Genomic DNA, 19,613 nt, shown 5'->3' with positions numbered 1-19,613 from the left:
GTGGTGCTGGCTGCCTACTAGTGCTCCTCCCTAGTAGTGTTCCTGCTAGTTATACCCTTGTCTGTCCCACCCATTCTCTTTCCTGCTCTGTACTTGCCCAATGTGTTACTCAACTCTTCACTACGCTGTACTTTTGAAAAATATCCCAGCCTCGTGTACACTGTTCCACCTACCTGTAATGCCTTTCTCTATATTGTTTGGAAAGTTGCTGATCATCCTTCATAGCTCAGTTCAACTTCTACAGTTAACTCTTCCCTACAAGCTAGCAACCTTTCCCCTCCTTTTAGCCACCACCCTCCCCAAAGTGGTAAAAAAACACCCTGATGTAGTTCCAGAGAAAACCATTCATTTCCTTTTCTGAGAGTATTGGACACATTTATTCACCCACTCAAATATTTTATGTCTACTGTTCTAGATTCTGGAAAGCAGTGGTAAACAAAATAGGCAAGATGTAATGGGCCTCTGTAGGGATAAACACAGTGAACTATACAAGTAAATTATGTATGTAGTATTTTGGAGACTACAACTGCTTGAGGAACAAATAGAATAGGGAAGTGAGAAGAAGTGCCAGGGGAAGATGTGTGGGGTAAGGGAGATACGAATTGAAATTGGGTGGTCAGAGAAGACTTCAATGAGAAGGTAACGTGTGAGCAAAGACTTGAAGAAGGTGAGGGAGTGAACACTGGGGCTATCTGCTGAAAAGTTTTCTAGACAGAGGGGACATAAAATACAAAGGCCCTTCAATAGGTGCTTACTAGTAATATTTGAAGAATAGCAAGGGAGCTCGGGTGGATGGAAGAGAATAAGCAGAAATATGAACAATGGAGCAGATCAGAGAGAGGTTCAAGGATAGAGATAGTGGACCAGATTTTATAGGTCTTGGAGACCACTGAGAGGACCTTGATTTTCACTAGGAGTGAAATGGGAAGTCACTGAAGGGTTTGATCAGAGAACTGACTTGATTTGAGCTATGTTTTTAAAGTTTCCTTTTGGTTGTTAGAGAATATGAATTATTGGGTGGTGGTGTGGGGGGAGCAATAATCCAACAAGATAAAGGCTTGGGCCAGAATTGCAGAAGAGGAGGTAGTGAGAAGTGGTGAGGTTCTAGATGTATGTTAAGGGTAGACTAATAAAATTTCATGAAGGATTAAATGTAGACAATGAGAGAAAGAAACAAATCAAAGATGATGCCAAGGTTTTTGGCTTGAGCAACTAGAAAAGATGCAACTGAGATGGTGAAATTTATAGAAGGAGCAGATTTGGAGGGGAAGATCAGGAATTTGGTTTTGGGTATGATGATTTTGAGATGCTTTTTATCCTTTAAAGCAGAGAAGTCATATTGTCACTTGGCTGTTTGAGCTGCAAGTTTGTGTGAGAGATCTACTGAGATAAAAAAAATAATTTGGAGTTAATAAAATTCAATTGAGTTTTAAAGCAATGACACTAAGTGACCTCATGAAGAGAGTGGCCATAGTAAAACAAGTTGAAGAGGTCCAAGGCCTGAGTCCCAGGATGCTTCAGTGTTAAGTGGATAAGCACACAGGTCTGTGACAGCATGTTCACTTTTTATTGTAATTGTTTTTGCTTATCTCATGTGTCCACTAAACTTCATGGGAAGAAATGGATCTTGCTGTTTATTTAGGTACCAAGTATTGAACCCAGGAGTGCTTAACCACTGAGCAACATGACCATTTCTTTTTTATTTTGAATTTTGAGACAGGGTCTTGCTAAGTTGTCGAAGCTGGCTTTGAACTTCTGATCCTCCTGACACAGGCTCCAGAGCCACTGGGATTACAGGTGTACACGCACCACTGTGCCCAGCAGATCTTATTATTTTAAAAACAGCTTTATTTCAAGTATCATTTATGTAACATAACACTGACATGTTTAAATGTAGAATTCAGTAGGGTTTTTAAGTTTTTATTTAGTTTGTATGACAGGTATTTGATAAGCAAGCACTTAGTAAATGTTTTTAGAATGAATGTTGAATTTTTTTGAGAATGTGTGATGCTAGTGAGGAAACCCTGGGCTTTTCCCATGTTGAATAAGCACTCTTCCCCTGAATTACATACATCCTCAATTCTCAATGTTGAATTTTTAAGTGAATGAATAAATGGACAAATGTATGTGATTTTAGATCAAACCATTACATCTCTGGATATCATTGCTTCATTGAATGCAAATGAAGGGCTTTAATTCTCTTTTAGTTTTGAAATCAAAAGTTTCCAAATACTTCTTTTCAGAAATGTGATGGTTAATTTTTTCTTTTCCTTTTCTTGGTGGTTACTAGGAATTGAACAAGATTTTTTTTTAAATAAAAATCGACAAAAATAGTTTCTAAAAGGACCAAGAATAACTGAAATAATTTTGACAAAGAAAAAGTTGGAGAAATTATTCTAATTTTTAAAATTATTATAAAAAAGCTATAAAATGAGAAGAATGGCTAAATAAGTTGTGGTGTGTTTTTAAAATGAAATACTACCTAAGGACAAAAATGCATACTCTTCCAATATGTGCAAAAATGTGGGTGAATCTTAAAATAATTAGGGTGAAGCCAGGTGCAGTAGCATGCACCGGTAGTCCCAGCTACTCAGGTGGCTGAGGTAGGAGGACTGCCTTAGTCCAAGGGTTTGAGGCCATACTAGTCAACATAATGAGACTCTATCTCAAAAACCAATTAAAAGCTGGGTACCATGGCACATGCCTGTAATCCCAGCTGCTTGGGAAGTTGAGGCAGGAGGATCCCAAGTTCAAAGTCAGCCTCAGCAACTTAACAAGGCCCTAAGCAACTTAGCAAATTATCATGTCTCTAAATAAAATATAGAAAGGGCTGGGGATATGGCTCAGTGGTTAAGTACCCCTGGGTTCAATTCCTGGTTGGAAAAAAAAAAAACAAGAAAGAAAGAAAATAACAACAACAACCAAAAAAACCCAAATGTTATGCTGGATGAAAGAAGCCAGATACAAAGAACACATACCATATGATTTCATTTGTCTGAAATTCTGGAAAAAAACAAATGAATCTGTAATGACAGAAAGCAGATCAGTGGTTGCTTGGGTAGGTAGAAGAAGCTGATATCTGGCCTGTGTTGTTTCACCAACTAACTGTGTGGGCTTGAGAAGGTCACATCAGTTCCCTGTTCCAAATAGAACAGATAAGTAAACTCAGGTCGTAGGTACCAATAGAACTTCAAGGTCCCTTTCAGCACTAACTTCTTTTTTTTCCTTATTTATCTTCTAAAATTTTTTATCGACACACAATAACCATACATATTTGTGGGGTAGTGGGATAATCCAATATAATAAATAATCAAATCAGGGCAATTGACATTTCTATCTCCTGAAATAATTATCTTTTTTTGTGTGTGTGTGGAAGGAAACTTCAAATATTGTCTTCTAGTTCTTTATAAAATGCATTATAAATTGTTGTAAACCAGTCACCCTACTGTGCTGTGGGACACTGGAACCTGTTCCTCCTATCTAACTGTGTTTTAGTAACTGTTATTTGATCTTCTTCTATCTTCCGTCTCTCCTACCCTTCCTATCATCCACCAACCACTATTCTACTCTCTACTTTTATGAGATCAACATTTTATGAATGAGAACATGTGTTATTTGTCTTTCTGTGTTTGGCTTATTTCACTTAACACAATATTCTCCATTGACATCCATGTTCTAGCAAATAACAGGATTTCATTCTTTATATGGCTGAATAATATTCCATTGTGTGTATATACCATATTTCTTTATCTGTTCATCTGTCAATGGACACTTCAGTTGATTTCATGTCTTGGCTACTGTGATGCATTCAGCATTAAAATCATTGATTTTTTCTGCATCTAGACCCATGGAAGAATAAAGGGAAAGGATTTGTTCATGGTTTTTGTATTGAATTCCTGAAAATTAGCATAATTTTCATGAAGTGTTTTTGCCAGATTAGAAAGGAATGATTGTCTAACAATTTTTCCAGAGAAAATTATGAATTAATAGTAAGATAGGCCAAAAAACTGAAGAAAGCATTCTTCTTCCAGTAGAATTCTGTGCTTTTGATAGGAAATGCTGAGTAAAGGGTTGATGAGCAATTAGCAGAAGGTAGTAAAAATGAAGAAAGACAAGGAGACACCACCAACAAAATGAAGGTGCTTACCACCATTTAAATTGCTTTCCTGTTACATATTCAGTAACTGCAAAAGTTAGATCCATTTATTTTCCTGATAAGGTATTATTCACAAGCCAGTATTATTTTAACAGTCAAGGAAACCCCAAAAATGCATTTAAAAGGGCATTTGGTTAGACTTTTCTGTGAAGGAATACATTGTTTATTTCACAAAAGTCCCATGAGGGAAACATTGAGCTCATATTTTACAGATAGGGAAACCAAGACAACTACTACTCTATTATAATTCTAAAATTAGACATTCTGAATTCATAAGCATAGCTGGCCTCATGGCATTGGATAAAGGACCATGGCCTGTGATACCTACTTGCTGGTTTATGATCCCGATTAAATGTGATAACATATGTAAAGTCTCTGGCACACGAAAATATACAATGGAGAAAAGACAGCCTTTTTAACAAATGGTGCTGGGAAAACTGGTTATCTATCCATATGTAGAAGAATGAAACTAGATCCTTATCTCTCACCCTGCACAAAGATCAACTGGATATAGACCTAGAAATTAAGTCAGGCGTTGTGGCACATGCCTATAATCCCAGCGGCTCCAGAGGCTGAGGGAGGAAAATCAGAAGTTCAAAGCCAGGCTCAGCAATTTAGCAAGGTCCGAAGCAATTTAGTGAGACCCTGTCTCAAAATAAAAACACAAAAAGGGTTGGAGATGTGGCTCAGTGGTTAAGCTCCCCAGAGTTCAATTCCTGGTACAAAAAAAAAAAAAAAAGAATACAAATAATAATAAATGCTGGAGAGGATGTGGAGAAAAAAGAACACTTACCCTATTGGTGGGATTATAAATTAGTACAACTACTTGGAAATTAGTATGGAGGTTCCTTAAAAAACTAGGCACAGAACCACCATTTGGCTCAGCTATACCACTCCTCAGTATTTATCCTGAAGAATTGAAGTCATCATACTACAGTGATACATGCAAAGTCATGTTTATAGCAGCACAATTCGCAATAGCCAAACTATGGAATCAGCCTAGGTATCCTTCAATGGATGAATGGATAAAGAAAATGTGTCATATATATATATATACACAATAGGATTTTATTCAGCCATAAAGAAGAATGAAATTATGTTATTTGCAGGAAAATGGATGGAACTGGAGATCATTTTGTTAAGCAAAATAAGCCAAACTCGGAAGGTCAAGGGCCATATGTTTTATCTCCTTTGTGGAAGCTAGAGCAGAACAAGTAAAAGAAAGGTGGTGGTGGTAGTGGTGTGTGGGGAAGTCTCATGAAAATAAAATGGAGATCAGTAGAGGAAAGGGACAGGGGAGGGAGGGGGGAAGAGAGGATGGAAGTGCTGGGGAGTGAGATTGGCCAAATTATATTGTTATATTTGTATTGTGTGCATATATGAATACGTAACAAATCCCATCATATGTACAATTATAATGCACCAATAAGAAACCTGGGGAAAATGTTATCCCTGGCACATATTAAATTATTTATAATTCATAGTTATTACTAATAAAAGGAATAATTAACTTTTATTTTATTTTTTTAGTTGCTGATGGACCTTTATTTTGTTCATTTATTTATACACAGTGCTGAGAATCGAACCCAATGCCCCACACATGCTAGACAAGTGCTCTACCACTGAGCCACAACCCCAGCCCACAGGAATAATTAATTTTAACTGTTAAAATTCATAAGATGTCTTAGGAAGATCCTGAATGGTAAGACTGCTCAAAACAAAGGAATGACTTAGCAAAGTTAATTGTGTAATGATAAAGAGATTATTCTGGAATGTGAAATAAGGAAGGTGGTTTTGGGTTTGGGGACTACAGAAAAGGTGAGAAACTTTGGTTGGGCTACAAACTGTAGATAGTTGGATTGTTTACATGGCACAGCAGAGGGAATTCAAAACTTTATGTATGTCAAGGGAGAAGGGGTACTGAGGTTTGACAAGATCTTATCAGAGTTTCAGGAAAAGGATTTTGGTAACCTTGTAGAACATGAGTTGAGGTGGGGACAGAGATAGAGGGACAAGTCAGGATGTTCTATCAGGTTTTGAATTGAAATTTAATGAAGGCTGAACATGGGGCTGCAAAGGAAATGGAACATCTGCAGCACAATGGCAGATCCAACCAGGACTTGGCAACCAGTCATGGCTGAGGAAGAGTGAGAAGGGGCATTCTGGAAATGTTGCTGAGACTTCAAGCATAAGCCACATCTAGCACAGTTCTGACTGGAGATCAAGTGTTTCAATAAAAGGAAGTAGGTTTACACAGAGGAATGGGTTCGATTTAGGATGTGCTGAGTTTGAGATGTTTATAGAACATCCAGTTCGAAATATGGGACTGGGGTTGGGAAATGAGTCAGCTGGAGGCGGATGGAGAATCCTTCCCTAAAAGATCACGGTTGAAACTGCCCAAGTTGATGAGATCATTGAGGAAGAACAGTAGCACAAGGCAAGCACTGTTAAGAGTAGTAACCATTATAGGGGTGTGCATATGATTGTAGTGAGAAGGGCCTCAAAAAAAACCTCAAACATCTGAGTGTTAAGTCCTGCCTGGGCTTTGACATGTATTTTGTCACTAACCTTATGATAGCACAGATAACATTATGAGACAGAAAAAGGGGAAAGAGGGACAAACCTTTGTTGAAGTCAGTATTTTCAAGGTTTAAATAGAAGAGCAACCAGAAGGGAAGGAAGACCAAGTTTTGAAAAGGTTACATCAAACTTCCAAGAGCCAGCTTATCATCATGAGATAGAGACACTGCCTCCAATGTTCTTGGCCCTGGTTGAGGGTCAGGATATATACATAAAAGATAAATAACAAGCTGAGGGGACATTGGGGAAATATGAAATGCTTGACATAGACAAGAAGCATTATTTAATCATGGTTTGGGCTGGATTTGGTCCAGGAAGGCTCAGAGAGAAGAAGACAGGTGAGCCCAATCTTGAAGGTGTCAGCAGATTCTGGAGGAGTGAAGAGAACACTGCAGGTCAGGGGAGCCATGTCCTTAAAGGCCAAATATTTTCTTTTAACCCATATTTACTACCAAGGTACACCAGAAAGTCTCTTCCAAACTCATAACACTTGATAACCTGTCTCCATTTTAACTCCTAAGTTTTCCAATCATTCCTAATGTTACTGAATACACTTGTGTGTGATCACCAGATTTGACAAAACAATGGTGTTTTATTTTCATCTTAAACATCAGTGCATTTCAGCTTTTCTTTCAGTTTCCTATTTATTTTAGTTCCCACATTCATTAAATTATCATTGATTTTAATTTTTAAATGTTACCCTCTTAAAGTCAAGTCGGTTGGCATTCTGAACTAGTAATGTTATGCCTAGAGTTTTTAAAAGAAGAATTAATTCCATATTAATGTCTGAAAGTTACCCCGCACCCCTAACTCAGGAGGGACCCCAGAGTGATGGGAATCCTAGATTGCAGTGGACATTTGCTGCTCCTTGGCTTCCCAGCATGCATTCCGCCTCCTGCTCCTAAGAGGGCTCTGGATTCCTTGCTAGGGAATTATTGGTTCCTCCTTGTGGCAGTTCAGTGGGACCATTGTTAAGGAACCCTGCTGCCATCTTGCCAAGTGGTCTCTGACGCTGAAGTTGGCCAATCACATTTTATTCTAGGATAGTACATTGAACAAGGTAACTCAAGAACTGGTTAAAAAAATGGAACAGGATTTATTTCAACAATGATCCTGAGATCATCAATTACTACTTAAATAATGCAGGGCTGTGCTTTCCAAACATCATTCTTTGGATCTTTTTTTTTTTGTGTGTGTGTGTGTGTGTGTGTGTGTGTGTGAGAGAGAGAGAGAGAGAGAGAGAGAGAGAGAGAGAGAGAGAGCTGTCACATATCTTTCCAATAAATTCTCTCTGAACTTAGCCAGAGTTAGTTTCTATTGTTTACCAAAAAACAACAACAAAAACCTCATTCACTGACCAAACTAGAAAATCCAGTGTTTTCCACTGTCTGCCAAATTTATTACCATTGATGTGGGAAATCAAGAGTGAGTAGGGTGGGTAAGAGAGTATATAACTAGGCTCCCAGATACTTGGGAGGCTGAGACACAAGGTTTGCAAGTTTGAGGCCAGATCCAGCACTTTAGTGAGACCCTGTCTCAAAAATAAAATAAGAGGGGCTAGGAATGTAGCTCAGAATTAGAACACTCCTGGCTTCCATTCCCAGTACCACAATAATTTAAAAATTAGGTGACTGAGATGTGGCTTAGTGGTTGAATACTAATATAGCAGGCATGAGTTCAATCCTCAGAAATGCATTTAATAGAAAAAGTATAATTAAGAGATATTGTGGCAAATGATACTTTGTTTCTCTTTCAGTTAACTGAGTCACTGTCTACAGTTGCTTGCTAGAGATGCTGGAGAGTCATCTTGATAGGGAGCCTTGCTTTACTTTGATCTACTCTAGCAGAATCCTCTTCCAGCTTGCTGTCTGCTTCAGGGGTTGGTTTGTATAGAGTGTATAAGGGCTCCTGCATTCTCTGGCTTCCAGGATGAGTCTGGTCCTCCCTCAATCTTAAGAGTGAGATCTGGGTGTGATTTCTCTCTGCTAACCTCCCTTAGGAGTTGCCTCAGCCTGGTTGTGTTCAGTGGTATGCTGGTCAATGTTTAAGAATTGGGTCTGCAGAAAAAAAAAAAAAAAAGTTCCGATTTGTAGTATTTGCTTATTTCCATGAGATACTATTCCTGATACGCCGTAACTGACTTTAGGGTACCAATGTGACATCATTGAATACAGTTTGTAAAAGATGCTAACATTCAGCTCCCTCCCATGTGTCCTATGACCTGGCTTGAGTACATCACTCGCTATGTCTGCCCCTCTTCATGAGTCTCTTTTCTTCAGTGTTCCAATAACTTGCATTATCTCTGTGGTCTCCCTAACTCCTGTATACATCTTTGTAAACTGCCACTTTGTAAGAAAATAAGCAAAACTGTTCGCACACATGCGCACACACACACAATTTCACAAATTATCCTCACTTGAAAGCATCACTACATGGTGGTGGTCACTAGCCTCGGAGGTAGCCCCTAGTGATGCCCTCCTCCTTCCTGGTATTCACATCCTTGAGCAGTTCCTTCCTAAGTGTATTAGATTTAGTCAGCATGACCTGTAGAATATGGTAGAGGAGATAGTATGTCACTTCTGAGATAAATTCTAAAGTTTCTTTATTTTCTTCCTCCTCCTCCTTTCTCCTCTCTCTAAATCTCTCCTGGATTCTCACATGGGGGAAGCCAAATTCCATGCCCAGCTGGCCCCATGGAGAGACCCACACTGTAAGGAACTGAGGCCTGAAAACAACCATGCAAGTGAGATTGGAAGCAGATCCTCCAGCCCCGGATCAGACTTTGATGACACAACACCCACCAACAGCTTGACTATGGTCTCATAAGACACAGCACCATAACTAGGTAAGCTGCCCCCAGATTCTTGACCTTTGAAGATGCTATGAAATAATGGTTTTAAGTCACTACCTTTTGGAATACTTGGTGATTTGTGTGTAGCAATAGATAACTGACACAGGCATGCAGACTGACGCTTCGTCCCTCTTACTCTTCAGGTCCCAGCAGTCAACTGCTGAGTATGAGTCATCTGTTCCCTTGCCTCCTCCACTGCCCTCAGCCTTGTGCAGGTCTGGACTGCTGCAGTTGGTAACTAGCTCACCTCCTCGATGACCACGCTTGGGCTACAACATCAATGGAAAGCTGTTGCTGACGTTGCCCTTGTTAAAACCCCTCCCTGGTGACCCACTGCCCTTGGAATCAAGATAAAAATATTTATATCACTCTTATGACCCTGGATGAGCATAACTCATCCTACTTCCACAGTTCGTTTCAGGCCATTCACACTCACCCAGCCACCGGGCCTTGTCTTCTCTGGTTCACTTTCTGTTTTCATCTGCCAAGGTTCTGCCTTGACTCCAGCACTGCTGTCGGGCTGTTCAAACACCCTTCCCTGTAAGCTTCTCCTATCTTCTAGTCAGCTCAAGTCATCCTTCAAGTCTCATCTTCTCAGAAGGCCTTCCCTGGCCTCCACTGAGATAGGACTGAGTCCCCATTATGTCCCTTCACAAAATCCTTATTCAATATTCAACCAATATTTGTCATTCATCTGAAACAGGCACTATCTAGTTATATTTTATATCTAAACTGTCTAGGAGTTTGGAATATATAAGTGAATATGTTCTACCCTTTCTTCATGGTGTATATCACAATTTTAATTCAAATAATTATCTATTTTACTAAATGATTAATGTCTATCTCCATTGCTAGGTTGTAAACTCCATGTGGACATGGACCATTGTCTGCTTATTTTCCAATGCCTGGCTCAATTAATATTTATTGAAGAAATTGAATGAGAGCTTTGAAGTCAGACAGACCGGAATTTGACTATTTGATCTACTATTTACTGTGGGTAGTTTCACTATCTATAAGCTGTGAACAACAACAGCACCTACTTCTTTGGGTTGATGTGAGAATTAAATCACATCATGGATGCGATGTGCTTAGAAGAGTGCCTGATACTTTAATAGGGGCATATGCAAATGAGCCACTTTATGATTAAAATGAATTTTATATCACATTCATGTGACAAAATCATAATTTTGAGACTATTTATTGCAGTTTACATTTTCCTGAGTCATATCTTCCCCAGAAATGATCATTTTGCTGTTGCTCAGTTTAGCTAAATGTACTTGCTTAAGGTCCTTCAGTGCTTCTCTGAAAACTTGAACTGATGCAGCATTTTCAATTTGCTATAAATTTCCCCACTTAGAGGAAAGATGTTGAACATGTGTGTATATTTGGTAAAAAATGAGAATGATACATACCTTTCATGAGGATTCTGTGTCAAGGAGTTAGCAGCAATAAACAGGAGTCATGGCATCGTAAAGGACATGGTAGATAAAAATCAAAGTGAAAGACAAACAGGAAGTCAGATGGCTACTGTGTTTGTTTATCCTGATCAGGATTTTATATAGCAAATCTTTGTTTATGTTTTTGTTGAAGGTAAAAAATGAGTAGAAGAAATAATTTGAAACATAGCCATCAACCCGCCATTGGCAGTTAGCTCCTCTAAAGAAGCATGGAGGAGGCTTTCAGTTCTAGTTTGTTTGGTAAGAATCCCTTATAACAAGAGTGCATTACTTATGTATAACATGCACATACCCAAATATGATTTAATGAATAATTAAATGTACACTACCCCAGAAAGAGGAAGAAAAAAATTGAGCAAGCTTTAGTTGGCTTCATTATGATTTCTTACACAAATTTTTTTTTGGTGAAGGTACCAGGGATTGAACTCAGGGGCAGTTAATCATTGAACCACATTCCCAGCCCTATTTTGTATTTTATTTAGACACAGGGTCTTACTGAGTAGCTTAGTGCCTCGCTACTGCTGAGGCTGGCTTTGAACTTGTGATCCTCCTGCCTCAGCTTCCAGAGCCACTGGGATTACAGGTGTGTGCCACCACTTCCCGCTTCTCACACAAATTTTATCAGCTATCAAAACTCTCTTTAATGTAGAGGGGAAAGAGAAGAAGTACAGAAAGAGAGAAAACTGGAGAAAGGGAGGTGGGCTACTCAGATACCCTTTTAGTATATGGCTTCATTATTACTTAAAATATTGTAAATTTCTCAAATGTTGAAAAGTATTCATCAAGTATTTATTGATATTGTTTTCATGTGCTAAATACAAGGAGGGACATGAGCCTTCATACAACTTTCCGCCTAGCTAGACAGATGAGTCCAGCAGCAGACCCTAGAACACTTTAGAATAGGATGAAAGCTTTAAGGTGAACACATCTCAGTCAAAGCTTATATAGTTCAAAGAAGGCAGAACTTTGAAGGTTCACATTGTAGGTGTAGGAAGAAATATAACATTGTATGAAGAGGTCACAGAAGCGGGGATTTGCATTATGCCAGAGCATGATATCAACACTAAGCCAGAGGTGGAGCTGGAGAGTATACAATGAAGGGGTGAAGAGCTTCAGGATGCTAATATGGGTAAATACATCTTTTCTCCCAGAAACATGTTTTGTAAGGAAAGGGGAGAAAGAATAGCTGATAGAGTGATTGTTGGGATTGAAAATTGTTTTCTTTTGCATCTTGTTTTTAAATATAAGAGATTTACGATAAGAATGATTTGGGGCAATTAAAAAAGGTAAAGATTGGAGAAAGAATAGGTAAGCAACAGGAAAAGGCATGACAATGTGAAGAGACATGACAAGCTGAGAGGAACACAGTGAATTTGTTGGGCTGAAAAAAATATGGGGCATTTCTTGGCAATAGATGCTTATCATGATTATCATCTTCATTGGTGAAAATAGAAACATGTAGAGGTGGAAAAGACAGTGACTTGAGAGGCAGGCTTATCTACTAAGCACACAAGCAAACAAACATACATACAGGAAGTGAGGGCATCTTTGGGAATTTGGGGATACGAATAGTGTTGAGAAAGTATATAAAGTTTTGTTTTAGCCACAGTGGGAAATTTGATAAGCTGTCAAAAAGTATGAATCTAAGAGTGGTAACCAATAGCAAATAACTCAGATTTGGAGAAGACCCAATGGATACTTTTTTTGTGACTTTAGCAACATTTGGTTGACAAGGAGTACAAATGACAGAATGAGTTTGGGGGTCGAAGTTTGGGACTGAAAACGGATGTGTAAATGTGAAATTAAAGAGGGGCTGCCATAATAAAAACTAATTCTCTAGAAATCTTCTCCAGAAATGGAATAGACTGCTCTAGGAAGAAGTGAATCTGCTATCACTGGAGGGTTTTATAGGTTAGATGACCACTTGGGGGCTGTTGTTGAGGATTAAGTATTGGGTGAATGGGTGACATGACCCATTCCCTCTATCTTGAAGTGTGAGACTCTCTGTCATGTTATGGTACAACAAAGAGGCCCTCACTAGACACTGAACTGACACTAAGCCAATGCTCTTATAGTTCCAGCCTCCAGAAACATGAGACAAATAAACTTCTGTTCCTTATAAATCACCCAGTTTCAGGTATTTGTAATAGCACCAGAAACAAAATAAGAGAGTGCCGCTCAGATCTTTCTTAGTGACCAAAATTTAGGAAATTCCCTATATGCACATGGAGAACTCCTTTATCATTATTTAGCTTGAAACTTATTCTGGTTACCACAAACTATGTAGGTTTTCTCTACATATATTTTATACAATTATTATACTCCAACATTTACAAAACTGATGAATACACTTCTACTTCTTATTTAAGAATTCTTTACTGTGATATAATATACAAAGATTTGCAATTGTAACCACTGTTTCAAAGTAAAATTCAGTATCATTAAGTACATACTCATTACTGAGCAACCATCAACTACTATCTTCTCCAGAACTTTTCCACCGTCCAAATTTAAACCCTGTACTCATTAAACAATAACTGACTGTGATTACTTCTCGTCTCCTGGGAATGGCTATTCTACTTTCTGTCTCTATGAATTTGACTATTCTAGATTTCTTATATAAGTGGAATCATACAATATTCATCATTTTATGTCTGGTTTATTTAGTTTTGCATAATTTCTTCAATATTCTTCCACATTGTAGCATATATCACTTCCTTTTAAGGCTGAAAAATATTCCATTGCTTGTATATACCACATATTGTTTATTCACTCATCTATTGATGGATATCTGGATGCTACTACTTTTTAGCTACTATAATCAATGTCTCTATGAACAAGAGTATGTAAATATCTGGCCAAGTCCTTATTTTCAATTCTGCCTAACAAAGCAATCCTTAGTGAGGAAAATGAAGCGGGAAGCATCCTAATACCATTCCTGAAATTATACTACAGAGCTACAGTAACAAAAATGGCATGGTATTGGCCCCAAAACAGACACATAGATCAACAGAACAGAAGACACATCAACCTAAATATGGTTATCTCATACTAGACAAAGGCACCATAAACATACATTGGAGAAAAGATAGCCTCTTCAATAAATGATACTGGGAAAACCAAAAATCCATATGTAGCAGAATGAAATCGAACCTCTATCTCTCACCCTGCACAAAACTCAACTCAAAGTGGATCAAGGACCTAGGCATTTGACCAGAGACTCTGCACCTACTAGAAGAAAATGTAGGCCCAACTCTCCACCATGTCAGCTTAGAAACCAACTTCTTCAATAAGACTTATGAGACACAAGAAGTAAAATCAAGAATCAATAAATGGGATAGTATCAAACTAAAAAGCTTCTTCACAGCAAAGGAAACAATCAAGAACATGAACAGAGAGCCTACAGAATGGGAGAAAATCTTTACCACCAGCACGTCAGAGCATTAATCTCCAGGTATACAAAGAACTCAAAAAACTTAATACCAATAAACAAATAACCCAATCAATAAATGGGCTAAGGAACTGAGCAGACACTTCACAGAAGAAGAAATACAGCTGGGTACAGTGGGGTACTCCTGTAATCCCAGTGGTTTGGGAGGCTGAGACATGAGGATTGCCAGTTCAAAGCCAGTCTCAGCAACTTAGCAAGGCCCTAAGCAACTCAGCTGGACCCTGTCTCTAAAATAAAATACAAAAATGGGCTGGGGATGTGGCTCAGTGGTTAAGTTCCCCTGAATTCAATCCCTGGTCTGAAGAAGGAGGAGGAGGAGGAGGGGGAGGAAGAAAAAATACGAATTGTCAACAAATATATGAAAAATGTTCAACATCTCTAGCAATCAGAAAAATACAAATTAAAAACCACACTGAAATTCCATCTCACTCCAGTCGGAATGGAATTATTAAGTATACAAGCAACAATAAATGTTGTCAAGGATGTGGTGGGACTGCAAATTTGTGCACCCACTCCTGAAAACAGTATGAATATTCCTCAGAAAGCTTGGAACGGAATACCATTTGACCCAGTTATCCCACTCTTTGGCATATGCCCGAAGGACTTAAAGTCAGCATATTACAGTGATGCAGCCACTTCAATGTTTATAGCAGTTCAATTCACAATAGCCAAGCTATGGAACCAACCAAGTTCCCTACAACAGATGAAGGGATTTTTTAAAAATGTGGAATATTACTCAGCCATAAAGAAGAATAGAAATTATGGCATTTTCTTGTAAATGGATGGATCTGGAGACTATCAGGCTAAGTGAAATAATCCAGTCCCAAAAAAACCAAAGGCAGAATGTTCTCTCTGATATGTTGATGCTAACACACAACAAGGGAGGGGAAGATTAGAAATTCATTGGATTAGACAAAGGGGAATGAAGGAAAGGGATGGGGTGGTAATAGGAAAGTAAAATGAATCAGACATATCTTTCCTAACTTCATATATAAATTCATGACCAATGTAATTCCGCATCATGTACAACCACAATAATGAGAAAACATGCCTAGTACCAGTCATGATTTGTACTACAGTCTGAATATGTCCCCCAAAATTCACGTGTTAGAAAATCAATCTCTAATGCAACAGTGTTAGGACTCACGGTATTGAGGAGGCATGTAAGAGCCCTCATGAATGAATCAATGCTGTAGTAGAAAGGTTTGATGGAGAAAGTTTTGTTTCTTGTCCTTCTGTCCTTGCTGCTATGTGAGGGCACAGTGTTCTGCCATCCAAAGATACAGCAACAAGGCTCTGTCTACTGAACCTATCAGCACTTTGATCTTGCACCCCTAGCCCCCAGAAATGAAAGAAATAAATTTGTTTTTTATAAATTATCTGGTCTCAGATATTTTGTTATAGCAGCACAAAGACTCTCTCTCTCTCTCTCTCTCTCTCTCTCTCTATATATATATATATATATATATATATATACATATATACACATACTCATATACTCATATGTATTTGGTGTGTGTGTGTGTGTGTGTGTGGTGCCAGGGATTGAACCCAGAGCCTTGTGCATGTGATGCAAGCACTCTACCAACTGAGCTATATCCCCAGCTCCTGAACTAAGACAATATACATGAACTCCTTCATTTACTCATTCATTTCTTCAACATATATTATACACATTATTTAGCTGCAAGAGGCTTTATTTATAAAATATACTACTCTCATTGGTCTTTATCTTTTACTAATCTGACAGGGAAGGTAATAAGGAGTCAGAAGACTGAGACATGCTGTTATGATTTAGATATTAGGTGTTACTCAAAAACTCATGTGTGAGACACTACAAGAACATTTAGAAGTGAGATGATTGGGTTATGAGAGCCTTAACATAATCAGTGAATTAATGTCCTGGTGGGGATTAACTGAGTAGTAACTGGAGGCAGGTAGGGTGTAGCTGGAGGAGGTGGGTATGGGGGTGTGTGCCTTTGGGGTATATATTTTGAATCTGGCGAGTGGAAACTGTTTCTGATGTGATATCCTGAGCTGCTTCCTGCCACTACACTCTTTCACCTGATATTCTGTCTCACCTCAAGCCCCGAGGAATGCAGTTGGCCATCTATGGACTGAGATCTCTGAAATTGAGCCCACAAATATATTTTTCCTTCTCTAAAATTGTTCTTGTCAGATATTTTAGTCATAGCAGCGAAAAAGCTGACTAAAACACATGCTCTGGCAAACACCCTCATTGTAAACAAGAGACCACACTGACAGTGAGACTCCACGCCTTTCTGCCAGGGGGAATCACACATGGAATATAGTCATGTTGGACAGTGTATAATATAGTCAGTTCTTTCTTTTAAAAAAAAAAACTATCATGAATCAAAATTTTAATGTGGCTGAAAAATTAAAAATATTTCTGTGAAGTACCCTACATTACTATTGTAGGAAATATAAAATGGAAAAAAGTTGGTATAGGCCATGCTTCTAAGAAGCTTATAATATAATATAAGGGTAAGATGAAAAACAGAAATACTCTATAGGCTAGTGTAAAATAAAAGAGCGGAAAAATTTTTAGGAGTTCAAAAAGGAAAAGATCCTATGCAGTTAAGGAAAATCCAGAAAGACTTTGTAAAATATAAAAGATCTTTGGAGGGAAGAGTGCTGTGGCATATGCTTTGATTTTAAGCACAGAGAATTTGGAGAACTGATGGAGAAAAGGGCCAATTCATGCACAGAGAAAATATTTGCTAAGTTTTATGTTATTTTAATATATTTATTTATTTTTTTTCTATGGTGCTTTGGATCAAACCCAAGGCCTTGTGTGTGCTAGGCAAGTATTCCAACACCGGGCTCCGCGCTCAGCCCTTTTTCATCTTTTCTTTCCCTCGGGGCTGAGGATTGAACCTGGGGCCTTGTGGATGCTGACCATGCACTCTACCAGTCAGTTGCAACCCCAGCCTGTCTTTTATTTTTTAATTTTAATTTTTTTGAGAAAACATTTGCAAAGACATTAATAAGGACAGTCACCAGTGGAATTCTAGGTAGAGGACAGACTATGTACAGGGTGATTGCATGATAAAGGAATGAAAAACTGAGCTGGAAACTCATGGAAACAGCCAAGAATGACAAGCTACAAAAATTATGCTCTGCTAACTAGACAAGTAAGAGGAAGTTATCAAGTTTTATTTATTTATTTTTTTAGAGCACTGGGCTTAGAGGAAGGTTATGTATAAGACTGAATGTGTAAGAATGACTAACAGGAGGAATGTTGGTATCGGTAGGAGGATGAGCAGTGTGGAGCTGAGAGCGTGGGTTTGATATGAAGGTACTGATAGCCATCTGAGTCTAGTTTTTCAGCAGGCAGTTGGATTAGTTTAGAGCTGGGACTATATTCCCAGAATCCTCATAGTGATAATAATTAAATCCATCAGTACGACTGAGAGGGAGCAGCTATAATTTGAATGTTGAATATCTCCCTAAGACCCAGGAGTTCAAGGGTGGTGCTATTATAGGATGGAGCAGAATTGTTGATAAGTGGAGCCTAGTGAGAAGTCCTTAGGTCACCGAGGGTGTGCCCTCGAAGGGGATAGTGGGACTCTGGCCTCTTTCTCTCTCCTTTGCCTCCTGGCTATAAGATGAGCAGTATGGCTCTACCCTGCACTATTGCCATGATGCCCTGCCTTACCACAGGCCCCAAAGCAATAGGGCCTATCCATCATGAACTAGAACCTATAAAACCACAGCCAAAGTAAACCTTTACTTTTTTTTTTTAAAGTAAATTATCTCAGGTATTTTGTTATACTGACAGAAACCTAACTAAGGCAGGAGCACTTTGAGTGTGCAGACTTGGGAGATGATTATGTTTAAGAACCATCTGGGGAAGAAGTGAGGGACCGATCAGTTATAGAGGTAGAAGGGGATTCTGTTGTGTTTCTGAAATCCAGAGATGCTAGATAATTTACATTTACTCCTGGGGATTCGCTCTCTATCCTTCTCCCATTTCCTGAGGCTGCCCTATAGGGGTCCATGTTCCTAGCTTCAGGATGCATTTAGTTAAAGGGGATTGAAAGGAAAAAGGGGAATGGCTTGCCTTGGGCTGGCTGTGACCCTTATCCAAAGGTGACTAATCATTTCTCTCAAGGCATCTGCTATGCATGGATTCTGTTTCCTTACAGGCTCCATAATATTCCCTCTCCTCCTTCCTCTGGACCCAAGAGAGGTAAGTGCTGTGCTTCTGAGTTCTTCCTATCCCTTATCATTTCCTTAACTCAACTGTGTTAGTCAGCTTTTCATTACTATAATAAACACCTGAGAGAATCAACTCGTAAAAAGAAAATGTTTATTTGGGTTCACAGTGTTAAAGGTTTCAATCCATCATTGGTTGGCCTTGTTGCTTTTGGGCCTGTGGTGAGGCTGTACATCATTGTGGGAGCATGTGGCTGGAAAGTAAGAGAGAGGGGAGGGGAAGAGGAGGCAGTAAGTGTTCCACACTCTGTTTCAGGAGCATGTACCCCAATAACCTAAGTGCTTCCCACTAAGCTCCACCTTTTAAAGTCTCTCTACCTTCCAATGGCATTCAGCTGGGGATCAGTCTTTAAAATATGGGCCTTTAGAGGACATTTCAGATCCAGACTCTAACAACTTCCCTGAAATTAGTCCATTATAAACCCACCCAAGTTGTCTTGATGTGAGTGTTCACTTTGCTTCGCAGTGAGATATCGATCAATGTACCTGTTATGCTTGCAAACCTTAACAGGGACAGTTAAGTGCTGGCCAGGCATGACTGGAAACACTGGGGTTGTTCTATATCCAATCAGTGGCTCTTTAATCTATTGGAATAACGATAACAGGAAATTTTAATTTCAGCCAGAATTCTACCTAGTTCTTAGACTCCTATGCAGATCCTGCAATGCAGATCATGCCATGCAACTGAATTGGAGGGACCTTTGGTAATTAAACTAGACTTCATAAAATTAATCCCCTACTTTTTAACAAAGATGCCAATTTATGCATGAAGAAAGTGAGCACAACTACAGATAAGAGGGAGGCGTCCCTAAGTCTTGATCTTCTCAAGATGCTACCAGAGAAGTCCTTCATGGCCAGGGATGAAGCTCTGTGGTAAAA

General features: G+C 38.8%; 1 long non-coding RNA gene across 1 annotated transcript; it reads left to right on the top strand.

Moving 5' to 3' along the window:
- Positions 1 to 578: 578 nt before the first annotated feature.
- LOC114087411 (uncharacterized) lies at positions 579 to 10,862 on the top strand. Its single transcript, XR_003581804.2, has 3 exons — positions 579 to 667; positions 9,422 to 9,581; positions 9,731 to 10,862. It is a non-coding gene; the product is annotated as an uncharacterized lncRNA (long non-coding RNA).
- The last annotated feature ends 8,751 nt before the right edge of the window (positions 10,863 to 19,613 follow it).

The sequence above is a fragment of the Marmota flaviventris genome, chromosome 4, assembly GCF_047511675.1.
Source record: "Marmota flaviventris isolate mMarFla1 chromosome 4, mMarFla1.hap1, whole genome shotgun sequence".
Classification (NCBI taxonomy): Eukaryota; Metazoa; Chordata; class Mammalia; order Rodentia; family Sciuridae; genus Marmota; species Marmota flaviventris.
This window is presented reverse-complemented; position numbering and strand designations above follow the sequence as displayed.